The sequence below is a fragment of the Triticum aestivum genome, chromosome 4B (assembly GCF_018294505.1).
Source record: "Triticum aestivum cultivar Chinese Spring chromosome 4B, IWGSC CS RefSeq v2.1, whole genome shotgun sequence".
NCBI classification, from domain to species: domain Eukaryota; kingdom Viridiplantae; phylum Streptophyta; class Magnoliopsida; order Poales; family Poaceae; genus Triticum; species Triticum aestivum.
In genome coordinates this window covers 314247708-314258867 of record NC_057804.1, presented here as the reverse complement: position 1 = coordinate 314258867, position 11160 = coordinate 314247708, and positions in this window count along the sequence as shown.

The window sequence follows — 11160 nt, the reverse complement described above, 5'->3', positions numbered from 1 at the left end:
CCCACATAAAACTTGCTATCGGTCTAGTAAAGTAGTCAATTTCTTAGGGACAATTTCGCAACTCCTACCACCACTTTCCCACACTCGCTATACTAACTTTATTGCGTCTTTATCTAAGCAGCCCCTAGTTTTTATTTACATGCTCTTTTTATTCTTGCAAACCTATCCAACAACACCTACAAAGTACTTCTAGTTTCATACTTGTTTTGAGTAAAGCGAACGTTAAGCATGCGTAGAGTTGTATCGGTCGTGGATAGAACTTGAGGGAATATTTGTTCTACCTTTAGCTCCTCGTTGGGTTCGACACTCTTACTTATCGAAAGAGGTTACAATTGATCCCCTATAATTGTGGGTTATCACATACAGTTGATCCATCCTAGTTGTTTGTGATGGAATAAGCCGTGTGTGTTGTGGGCAAACGCTTGCTGGTATATAACTTCAAATTTAACCAACAAAATGTTAATGCATGTTACAAAAATTATATAGCTGGAAACTATGTTCAAATATGAATCCAACAATATAATCTTTGGCGACATGCATTCATATTTTATTAATTAAATCCTACTTATAAACAGGACGGGGGTATAGTAGGTAATTAAATCGCAAACGTTTTTTTATTAAATGTATGTGTATGTGTCCTTTCATCCTCCTCTAGCACGTCTTGTCACCCCGCTGCCGCAGACGGTTTGAGTGCAAGCTTGAGCAGCGCGCGGGCGCGTTCTTTTGGCCAAATGGTGGTGAGCCCGTTCCCGCGCAACCATGCAGGTTCCCGCGCAAGCTTCCCACCCGACTCAGTTAAATCCCCCAAAATCCCAATGCTTACCAGCCTAATTTATAAACCCTCATGGCCAGCGAGTCCTGCGTCGCATTTTCCCCTCCCTCCCTGTAGGTTATCTCGTCTGCTTCTCCCACAATCGGCAATGGAACCGGACCGTCGTCGTTGCTCAGCCACTCCGCCGTCATCAGAGCACAGCTCCAACTGGGAGGCTACCCTGTGGCGGCAGCACAGTCCCCGGCGTAGTGTAGTGTGCGTGGCATCCCTATTGGGTGTGTGCGGAATACCCACCACATGCTCGGCCGCCAGTGCCCGTCGGCAGCTGTTGTGGCCGTTGTTGTCGCCACAGCTCCGTCTAAAGCCAAGGCCATCGCCTACTCTGCCGCCGCGGCCCAAAGGCGGGAGGTGGCCGTTGTGGCCACCACTCCACTGCCGGCCATCGTGGCCATCACCCGCTCTGCCAGCACGACCCAAAGGCGGGAGGTGGTGGTCGTGGCTGCTACCCCATCGTCGGCCGCAATGGCCGCCAGCCCACTGTCAAACGCCGGGATCATCACCCGCTCCGCCACCGCCGCCCGAAGGAGGAAGGCGGAGGTGGAGGCCTGCACGTGTAGCAGAGACCTTGCACGCTACATCGAGTTCCTACGGGAGGAGGAGGAGCGCCTCGTCGAGCACGCAAAGAGCCTTACCGCCGCCGTGGCTGCGGCACACGCCGACGTAGAGGCGAGGAATTAGGAGATCTATGAGCAGTCCGGCCGCTTCAAGAGGGGTCGTCTGGAGCGGTAGAGGGCGTTCGACGTGAGCGTCGCTGATGGTGCAGCAGCGGCAGGCATCGTATTGTAGTTGTCCAGCTTGTCGGTAGGCTCCTCCTCTTCTTCCTCTTACTTAGCGTGCTCGGTAGAGGAGAGGCTGTCGGAATTAGTACAAAGCCCCTCCATAGTAGTAGTAGTATTTAGGGGCTATTTTGTTCAGTTCATCTGACTATAGATGTGGTGAAACTGTACAACATACTTAAAATTAGCTAGTATATTGATGTCTACTACACAACCTTCTTCTTATAGACGTTGTTGGGCCTGCAAGTGCACAGGTTTGTAGGACAGTAGCAAATTTCCCTCAAGTGGATGACCTAAGGTTTATCAATCCGTGGGAGGCGTAGGATGAAGATGGTCTCTCTCAAATAACCCTGCAACCAAATAACAGAAAGTCTCTTGTGTCCCCAACACACCCAATACAATGGTAAATTGTATAGGTGCACTAGTTCGGCGAAGAGATGGTGATACAAGTGCAATATGGATGGTAGATATAGGTTTTTGTAATCTGAAAATATAAAAACAGCAAGGTAACTAATGATAAAAGTGAGCGTAAACGGTATTGCAATGATAGGAAACAAGGCCTAGGGTTCATACTTTCACTAGTGCAAGTTCTCTCAACAATAATAACATAGATAGATCATATAACAATCCCTCAACATGCAACAAAGAGTCACTCCAAGGCCACTAATAGCGGAGAACAAACGAAGATATTATGGTAGGGTACGAAACCACCTCAAAGTTATTCTTTCGGATCAATCTATTCAAGAGTTCGTACTAGAATAACACCTTAAGACACAAATCAACCAAAACCCTAATGTCACCTAGATACTCCATTGTCACCTCAAGTATCCGTGGGCACGATTATACGATATGCATCACACAATCTCAGATTCATCTATTCAACCAACACAAAGTACTTCAAAGAGTGCCCCAAAGTTTCTACCGGAGAGTAAAGATGAAAACGTGTGCCAACCCCTATGCATAGGTTCATGGGCGGAACCCGCAAGTTGATCACCAAAACATACATCAAGTGGCACGTGATATCCCATTGTCACCACAGATAAGCACGGCAAGACATACATCAAGTGTTCTCAAATCCTTAAAGACTCAATCCAATAAGATAACTTCAAAGGGAAAACCCAATTCATCACAAGAGAGTAGAGGGGGAGAAACATCATAAGATCCAACTATAATAGCAAAGCTCGCGATACATCAAGATCGTGCCATAGAAAGAACACGAGAGAGAGAGAGATCAAACACATAGCTACTGGTACATACCCTCAGCCCCGAGGGCGAACTACTCCCTCCTCGTCATGGATAGCACCGGGATGATTAAGATGGCCACTGGTGAGGGATCCCCCCCCCCTCCGGCAGGGTGCCGGAACGGGCTCCCGAGAGGTTTTTGGTGGCTACAAAGGCTTGCGACAGCGGAACTCCTGATCTATCTTCGTATTTGATGTTTTTAGGGTATGTGGACTTATATAGGCGAAAGAAGTCGGTCGTGGGAGCCTCAAGGGGCCCAGGAGATAGGGGCGCCCATGGGGGTGGGCGCGCCCTCCTATCTCCTGGCTTCCTTGAACCTTCCCTGGCTTGAACTCCAAGTCTCCCGGATCATATCCTTTCCAAAAATCACGCTCCCGAAGGTTTCATTCCGTTTGGACTCCGTTTGATATTCCTTTTCTTCGAAATACTGAAACAGGTAATAAAACAGCAATATGGGCTGGGCCTCCAGTTAATAGGTTAGTCCCAAAAGTAATATAAAAGTGTATAATAAAGCCCGTAATCATTCAAAACAGATAATAAAATAGCATGAATGCTTCATAAATTATAGATACGTTGGAGACGTATCAGCATCCCCAAGCTTAATTCCTGCTCGTCCTCGATTAGGTAAATGATAAAAGAAAGAATTTATGAAGTGTGAATGCTAGAAGGTGCACAAGTTTGATCAATGATAATTTCAATCACCTTTTCTAGCACGATTATATGTCATAACAGTAGTTCATCTCATAAAACTTCTCACGATCAAGTAACAAGCAATTCACATGTTAAAGCATAGACCATAAACTTTCTTAAAAACTAGCAAACTTCATTCTTAGCCATCAAACAATTACAATTCATCTTATTTTCAGGAAGGGTCTATGTCAGAGCTTTGATTTAGTAAACTCCACATACTCAACTATCATATAGTCTTCTACAATTGCTAACACTCACGCAATACTAATGGTTATGGATTTTTAATCGGACAGTAAGAAAGATAGGGGCTTATAGTGTTGCCTCCCAACGTATTCACCTTTGGGTGATGTCAACAATAATAGTTCATGCTAACTTTCATCCAATTGGATATATATATCAGGATCTTTCCAACACGAGGTGCTTGCCAAAGGATAAAATGAAAAAGGGAAAGGTGAAGATCACCTTGACTCTTGCATAAAATTAAAAGATAGGCCCTTCGTAGAGGGAAGCAGGGATTTGCAGAGGTGCCAGAGCTCAATTTTGAAATAGAGATAAATAATTTTGAGAGGTATGATCTCATTGTCAACATAACAACCAAGAGTTCCCAATATCTTCCATACTACATACATTATAGGCGGTTCCCAAACAGAATGGTAAAAAAATTTACTCACCCTCCGCCAACAATCATCAATCCATGGCTTGCCTGAAACAACGGGTGCCTCCAACTAACATCAAACCTGGGGGAGTTTTGTTTGCAATTATTTTTTATTTGATTTTGATCTTTTGATCATGGGACTGGGCATCCCGGTTACCAGCCATTTTTCTCGTGAATGATGAGCGGAGTCCACTCATCTTGAGAATAACCCACATAGCATGGCCGATACTAATAGCCCCTAGTCGCTACATGAGCGATTCGGGCATACAAAACAGATTATTATTTGAAGGTTTAGAGTTTGGCACATGCAAATTTACTTGGAACGGCAGGTAAATACCGCATATAGGTAGGTATGGTGGACACTCATGGCAAAAACTGGGTTTAAGGATATTTGGAAGCACAAGTAGTATCTCTACTTGGTGCAAGGAATTTTGGCTAGCATGAGGGGAAAAGGAAAGCTCAACATGTTTGACTGATCCATGACAATATACTTTAACTGAGATGTGAGAAAACATAACCCATTACGTTGTCTTCCTTGTCCAACATCAACTCTTTAGCATGTCATACTTAATGAGTGCTCAAAATTATAAAAGATGTCTAGGATAGTATATTTATATGTGAAATCTCTCTTCCTTCATATTCTTTCATGAATTGTTCAAATGACCAATACAATGCTTGCTAACCTTCAATAAATTTACAACCTCTACTTTTTAGATGTAAAGTCATTACTCCCCATGGGATAAGCAAATGAGTCATATATAATTTCAGGTTTATGACAATCAACTCATTCAACAATTTACTCATAGGATATAAGTGAAGCACACGAGTAAATGACAAACTACTCCAAAAAGATATAAGTGAAGATCAATGAGTAGCTAGATAATTATGTAACTATGTGAAGACTCTCTCTCATTAAAGAATTTCAGATCTTGGTATTGTATTCAAACAGCAAGCAAAGCAAAATGACATTGCCAGGATAGCACAACTCATGTGAAGAAGCAAAAACTTAGGTTCAACCGATACTAACCGATAATTGTTGAAGAAGAAAGGTGGGATGCCTAACGGGGCATCCCCAAGCTTAGATGCTTGAGACTTCTTGAAATATTATCTTGGGGTGCCTTGGGCATCCCCAAGCTTGAACTTTTGTGTCTCCTTAATTCCTCTCATATCATGGTTTCTTTATTTCTCAAAAGCTTCATCCACACCAAACTCAACAAGAACTCATGAGATAGGTTAGTATAAACCAATGCAAAACCTTATCATTTTCTACTGTAACAAATCACTAAAATTACTATTCAACATTGCATACTAAATGCCTCTGCATATTTAATACTCCTATCCTCAAATAGAATCATTAAACAAGCAAACATATGCAAACAATGCAAACATAACAGCAATCTGCCAAAACAGTATAGTCTGTAAAGAATGCAAGATTCATCATACTTCCCTAACTCCAAAAATTATGAGAAAAATATTATGCTGTAGAAGATTTATCAGAGCTCAATATGCAAAAAGTTTCAACATTATATCATTCTCTGACTTTTCTAGGGAATTTTTGCAACAGCGGTAAAATTTCTGTTTTCAAACAGCAACATGTATACTAGAAAAATAAGCATGGTAAAGGCTATCCTTGACATTTTTATTGAAACTAAAGATGCAAAACATTATTCTAAATACCAGCAAGCAAATACTAACAAAAGAAAATGACGCTCCAAGCAAAACACATATCATGTGGTGAATAAAAATATAGCTCCAAGTAAAGTTACCGATGAACGAAGACGAAAGAGGGGATGCCTTCCGGGGCATCTCCAAGCTTAGGCTCTTGGTTGTCCTTTAATATTACCTTGGGGTGCCTTGGGAATCCCAAGCTTAGGCTCTTGACACTCCTTATTCCATAGTCCATCGAATCTTTACCCAAAACTTGAAAACTCCACAACACAAAACTCAACAGAAAACTCGTAAGCTCCGTTAGTATAAGAAAATAAAACCACCACTTAGGTACTGTAATGAACTCATTCTAAATTCATATTGGTGTAATATATACTGTATTCCAACTTCTCTATGGTTCATATCCTCCGATACCACTCATAGATTCATCAAAATAAGCAAACATTACATAGAAAACAGAATCTGTCAAAAACAGAACAGTCTGTAGTAATCTGTATCAAACGTATACTTCTGGAACTCCAACAATTCTACAAAATTAGGAAGTCCTAAGCAATTTGTGTACAAATCCAGATAAAAAAGAATCGTATCAAAAGCACATTCCTGTGAATTAACAAAACTAATTTACTGGGTGCAAAAGTTTCTGATTTTCAGCAGGATCAACACAACTATCACCGTAAGCTTTCCTAAAGGTCTTACTTGGCACTTTATTAAAACAAAAGCTATAAAACATGATTTATACAGTAGCATAATCATGTGAACACACAAAAATAGTATGGATAAATATTGGGTTGTCTCCCAACAGCGCTTTTCTTTAATGCCTTTCTAGCTAGGCATGATGATGACAATGATGCTCACATAAAAGATAAGGATTGAAACATAAAGAGAGCATCATGAAGCATATGACTAGCACATTTAAGTCTAACCCACTTCCTATGCATATGGATTTTGTGAGCAAACAACTTATGGGAACAATAATCAACTAGCATAGGAAGGTAAAACAAGCATAACTTTAAAACTTTAAGCACATGGAGAGGAAACTTGACATTATTGCAATTCCTACAAGCGTATGTTCCTCCCTCATAATAATTTTCAGTAGCATCATGAATGAATTCAACATATAACCAGCACCTAAAGCATTCTTTTCATGATCTACTTGCATAGAAATTTTACTACTCTCCACATAAGCAAACTTCTTCTTCATGGCATACGTATCATCACAATAATCATCATAAATGGTAGGCATGCTTTCATCATCATAAATATTCTCATCAAAACTTGGGGGAATAAACATATCATCTTCATCAAACATAGCATCCCCAAGCTTGTGGCTTTGTATATTATTAGCATCATGGATATTCAAGGAATTCATACTAACATCATTGCAATCATGCTCATTATTCAAAGATTTATTATCAAACATTCTATAGATTTCTTCTTCTAGCACTTGAGCACAATTTTCCTTTTCATCAATCTCACAAAAGATATTAAAAAGATGAAGCGTATGAGACAAACTCAATTCCATTTTTTTTGTAGTTTTCTTTTATAGACTAAACTAGTGATAAAACAAGAAACAAAAAGATTCGATTGCAAGATCTAAAGATATACCTTCAAGCACTCACCTCCCCGGCAATGGCGCCAAAAAAGATATATATAGTTGAACTAGCTATTTCAGTACGTGGTTCGCAACAATTGGGGAAATGTTTGGTCGGTTCAGCTATCGAGTTGAACTGTTTGTATAAATTAAGCACGACTGCTTAATCTATGAATGAAATATATGCTTAATTACTGAATTTTAGTTGCAAAAATTAGATAGTGCTAGTGACTTTTAGCTGCATATTTTGACAAATTGTAGTGTTACAAGGATTGACAAATGGCAATGTTACTAGTTCAACAAATGTCAATCTTTCCAGTTTGACAAATGGCAATATACCCAATATGGCAGATGCAAATCTTACCAAATTGTCTGTACGTGGTTGCACACGGGTCATCCGAGAAAACCGTTTGCGTTGAAGGGAGGTAGAAATCCTGCTTGCCAAATTTTCTCTTGGCTTAGCGCCAAGTCTCGCTTTGCATACCTTAGTCAATCTGAACCGTTTGCGTTGAGGAGATGCACAAATCCCGCGCAGCAAATTTTCCGTTGGCTTACTACGGAAGACCATAGCTCTCACTTTGCATACATGTGTTCTATCTAAACTGTTTGCGATGAAGAGCTGCACAAATCCTGCTAGGCACATTTTCCCTTGGCTTACTGGGGAAGCTGTCAGTGTACATATAGGTGTTCTATCTAAAACGTTTGCGGTGTTAGAGTGGCAGCTCGTTGTTTCAAAATGTCTTCGTTGACTGTTATTCGAGTGCGCCTTCTCTCAAAATGGACACAAAAATTACCACAGTATGTCGGGTGCCATTCCACGATAGCATGCCAAGTTTCATGAATTTCAGACGAGTTCTAGATTTACTAGAATTTAAAAACAAAGTATCTCAACGTTTTGCTGGCAATCAATAGTGCCTTGGTGTTTGAAATTCATTCTCATTACTTGCATGGGTCCTAAGCATGCACCCAAGGACACAGATTTGATTTTTCAACCAATTTATATGCATTGGAGCATGTGCATGTAGTTCAAATTTGAATTTTGCACATAAAATGCCTAGAAAACCGAGTTAACGTATATAAATGTCCAAATGAACCCCGAAAAATTCCAAAATTTAACACAACACTCTTGTTGTTCTATGTTGACATTAGAATTTTTTTAAAGCAACAACAGGCAAAGGGTATCGTTTCGTCCCCAAAGGTGGCACGTTCCCTATCGAAACCATCAAGCTTGTTGTGAGAAGCTCTGGTTTGTGAGAAGCTTATACCCAAACCTGCCCTAAATGGGACAAAAAAATTACAATGGCATGTCGGGTGCCATTCCATGATAGCATGCCAGGTTTCATGAATTTTAGATGAGTTTTGGATTTAATAGAATTTAAAAACTAGGTATCTCAATGTTTGCGGCCGAGTGACAGTGGCAAGGTGTTTGACATTCATTTCCATTTCTTGCATGGGACCTAAGCATGCAACCAAGGACATGAATTTGAATTTTCAACCAATTTATATGCATTAGAGCATCTGCATGTAGTTCAAATTTGAATTGTGCACATAAATGCATTGAAAGACAATTAATGCATAAGAATGTCCTAACGAACCCCGAAAATTCCAAATTTAACACAACACTCATGTTGTTCTATGTTGACACTAGAGAAAAAACTAAAATCAAGAAGAGGCAACGGCTATCGTTTCATCCAGAAAGGTGAAACGTTCCCTACCGAAACCATCAGGCTTGTTGTGAGAAGCTTATACCCAAACCTGCCCCAAATGGGACAAAAAAATTACCATGGCATGTCGAGTGCCATTCCATGATAGCATGCCAGGTTTCATGAATTTCAGACAAGTTTTGGATTTACTAGAATTTAAAAACCAGGTATCTCAATGTTTGCGCCCGAGTGACGATGGCATGGTGTTTGACATTCATTCCCATTTCTTGCATGGGACCTAAGCATGCCACCAAGGACACATATTTGAATTTTCAACCAATTTATATGCATTCGAGCATGTGCATGTAGTTCAAATTTGAATTATGCACAGAAATGCATTGAAAACTCAATTAATGCATAAGAATGTCCTAACGAACCCCCAAAAAATTGAAAATTTAACACAACACTCATGTTGTTCTATGTTGACACTAGAGAAAAATTGGAATCAATAAGAGGCAACGGCTATCGTTTCGTCCAGAAAGGTGTAACGTTCCCTACCGAAACCATCAGGCTTATTGTGAGAAGCTCTGGTTTGTGAGAAGCTTATACCCAAACCTGCCCCAAATGGAACTACGATGGCTTGTTGATGCCGCTACATGATAGCATGCCATGTTTCATGAGTTTCACACGAGTTTTGGATTTACTACAATTTAAAAATCAAGTATCTCAATGTTTGTGGTCGAGTGACAGTGGCAGGGTGTTTGACATTCATTTCCATTTCTTGCATGGGACCTAAGCATGCAACCAAGGAGACAGATTTGAATTTTTAACCAATTTATATGCATTGGAGCATGTGCATGTAGTTCAAATTTGAATTGTGCACATAAATGCATTGAAAACTCAATTAATGCATAAAAATGTCCAAACGAACCCCAAAAAATCCCAAAATTTAACACAACACTCCTATTGTTCTATGTTGACACTAGAGCAAAAATTTAAATCAAGAAGGGGCAACGGATATCATTTCGTCCAGAAAGGTGAAACGTTCCCTGCCGTAACCATGATGCTTGTTGTGAGAAGCTCTGGTTTGTAAGAAGCTTATACCCCAACCTGCCCCAAATGGGACAATACTTTTACCACTGCATATTGCTGCCGTTCCATGATATCATGTCAAGTTTCATGAATTTCACACGAGTTTTCGATTTACTAGAATTTTAAAACCATGTATCTCAATGTTAGCGGCCGAGCGACGGTGGCAAAGGTGTTTGACATTCATTCCCATTTCTTGCATGGGACCTAAGGTTGCAACCAAGGACACACATTTGACTTTTCAACCCGTTTATATGCACTGGAGCATGTGCATGTAGTTCAAATTTGAATTATGCACATGAATGCATAGAAAACTCAGTTAATGTATAAAAATGTCCACGCGAACCTCGAAAAATCCCAAAAAATTGCACAACACTCCTGTTGTTCTATGTTGACACGATAAATTTTTTGAAAGTAAGAACATGCAACAGATATCATTTTGTCCCCCAAGGTGGCACGTTCCTTATCAAAACCATCATGCTTGTTGTGAGAGAAGCTCTAGTTTGCGAGAAGCTTATACCATAACCTGCCCCAAATGGGACAATATTTTTTTACACCAACATCTTGATGTCGTTCCATGATAGCATGCCAGGGTTCATGAATTTCAGACGAGTTTTGTATTTACTAGAATTACAAAAGCAAGCACCTCAATGTTTGCCGTAGAGCCACGGTGCCGTGGTGTTTGAAATTCATCCCCATTTCTTGAATGGGACGTAAGCATCAACCCGTGGACATTTTACAGCCATTTTGGTGCACCAGAGCATGTGCATGTGGTTTAGTTTTGAATTGTGCAGCTGAAATGCCTAGAAAACCAAGTTGCTGTATAAAAATGTCCAAATGAACCCTGAATAATTCCAATTTTTTTGACAACACATCTATAGTTTCATGTTCACTGTAGATAGAAGTTCAAGCAATTCAAACACCATCCTTTGCAGCTGTGACCCCATTATGTAATTCAAATCAAGACAAAAAAT